The sequence below is a fragment of the Leptonotus elevatus genome, unplaced genomic scaffold, assembly GCF_054856555.1.
Source record: "Leptonotus elevatus isolate MCC_2025b unplaced genomic scaffold, RoL_Lele_1.0 HiC_scaffold_146, whole genome shotgun sequence".
In the NCBI taxonomy this organism is placed as follows: domain Eukaryota; kingdom Metazoa; phylum Chordata; class Actinopteri; order Syngnathiformes; family Syngnathidae; genus Leptonotus; species Leptonotus elevatus.
In genome coordinates, this window is record NW_028233537.1 from 52,501 (window position 1) to 55,040 (window position 2,540).

A 2,540-nucleotide genomic window follows, 5' to 3' on the forward strand; every position below is an offset into this window, starting at 1 on the left:
AGAAAAAATTTCCAAGTTTGGCTGACTTAGAAAAAATTCGAGAACCAGGATGAGGAGGGGGAAAATGTGGCCAGTCAGGCCGACCCGAAGTGCCTCTTAGGCGGATAGGGGTTGGGCGAAACTCCCTTGAAAGTGGCACTCTGAAAAAATTTCCAAGTTTGGCTGACTTAGAAAAAATTCGAGAACCAGGATGAGGAGGGGGAAAATGTGGCCAGTCAGGCCGACCTGAAGTGCCTCTTAGGCGGATAAGGGTTGGGCGAAACTCCCTTGAAAGTGGCACTCTGAAAAAATTTCCAAGTTTGGCTGACTTAGAAAAAATTCGAGAACCAGGATGAGGAGGGGGAAAATGTGGCCAGTCAGGCCGACCTGAAGTGCCTCTTAGGCGGATAGGGGTTGGGCGAAACTCCCTTGAAAGTGGCACTCAGAAAAAATTTCCAAGTTTGGCTGACTTAGAAAAAATTCGAGAACCAGGATGAGGAGGGGGAAAATGTGGCCAGTCAGGCCGACCCGAAGTGCCTCTTAGGCGGATAGGGGTTGGGCGAAACTCCCTTGAAAGTGGCACTCTGAAAAAATTTCCAAGTTTGGCTGACTTAGAAAAAATTCGAGAACCAGGATGAGGAGGGGGAAAATGTGGCCAGTCAGGCCGACCTGAAGTGCCTCTTAGGCGGATAAGGGTTGGGCGAAACTCCCTTGAAAGTGGCACTCTGAAAAAATTTCCAAGTTTGGCTGACTTAGAAAAAATTCGAGAACCAGGATGAGGAGGGGGAAAATGTGGCCAGTCAGGCCGACCCGAAGTGCCTCTTAGGCGGATAGGGGTTGGGCGAAACTCCCTTGAAAGTGGCACTCTGAAAAAATTTCCAAGTTTGGCTGACTTAGAAAAAATTCGAGAACCAGGATGAGGAGGGGGAAAATGTGGCCAGTCAGGCCGACCTGAAGTGCCTCTTAGGCGGATAAGGGTTGGGCGAAACTCCCTTGAAAGTGGCACTCTGAAAAAATTTCCAAGTTTGGCTGACTTAGAAAAAATTCGAGAACCAGGATGAGGAGGGGGAAAATGTGGCCAGTCAGGCCGACCCGAAGTGCCTCTTAGGCGGATAGGGGTTGGGCGAAACTCCCTTGAAAGTGGCACTCTGAAAAAATTTCCAAGTTTGGCTGACTTAGAAAAAATTCGAGAACCAGGATGAGGAGGGGGAAAATGTGGCCAGTCAGGCCGACCTGAAGTGCCTCTTAGGCGGATAGGGGTTGGGCGAAACTCCCTTGAAAGTGGCACTCTGAAAAAATTTCCAAGTTTGGCTGACTTAGAAAAAATTCGAGAACCAGGATGAGGAGGGGGAAAATGTGGCCAGTCAGGCCGACCTGAAGTGCCTCTTAGGCGGATAGGGGTTGGGCGAAACTCCCTTGAAAGTGGCACTCTGAAAATATTTCCAAGTTGGGCTGACTTAGAAAAAATTCGAGAACCAGGCTGAGGAGGGGACCATCTGGCAAGGGAGTCCGACCTAAAGTGCATCTAAAGCGGATATGGGTTGGTCGAGCCTCCCTTGATTTGCCCTGGAGCTCCCACGTCTTAAAAAGGTCTCTCCTATAATTGTACACCAACCATTTTGAGGTTTGGGTGCAAACCTCTCGAATGGGGGGACTCGGTCCCCTATCTACAGCGCCCCTAATGACGACAGGTGGTACTGCGCCCCTGGTAGCCCGGCCATTGAAAATGAATGGGCCCATTCATTTCAATGGGGAATTTCGACCCCTGGTTGCCCGCCATTCATTTCAATGGGGGATTTCGACCCCTGGTCGCCCGCCATTCATTTCAATGGGGGATTTCGACCCCTGGTTGCCCGCCATTCATTTCAATGGGGGATTTCGACCCCTGGTCGCCCGCCATTCATTTCAATGGGGGATTTCGACCCCTGGTAGCCCGCCATTCATTTCAATGGGGGACTTCGACCCCTGGTAGCCCGCCATTCATTTCAATGGGGGACTTGGACCCCTGGTAGCCCGCCATTCATTTCAATGGGGGATTTCGACCCCTGGTCGCCCGCCATTCATTTCAATGGGGGATTTCGACCCCTGGTAGCCCGCCATTCATTTCAATGGGGGACTTCGACCCCTGGTTGCCCGCCATTCATTTCAATGGGGGATTTCGACCCCTGGTCGCCCGCCATTCATTTCAATGGGGGATTTCGACCCCTGGTCGCCCGCCATTCATTTCAATGGGGGATTTCGACCCCTGGTAGCCCGCCATTCATTTCAATGGGGGACTTCGACCCCTGGTAGCCCGCCATTCATTTCAATGGGGGACTTGGACCCCTGGTAGCCCGCCATTCATTTCAATGGGGGACTTCGACCCCTGGTTGCCCGCCATTCATTTCAATGGGGGACTTCGACCCCTGGTTGCCCGCCATTCATTTCAATGGGGGATTTCGACCCCTGGTCGCCCGCCATTCATTTCAATGGGGGATTTCGACCCCTGGTAGCCCGCCATTCATTTCAATGGGGGACTTCGACCCCTGGTTGCCCGCCATTCATTTCAATGGGGGACTTCG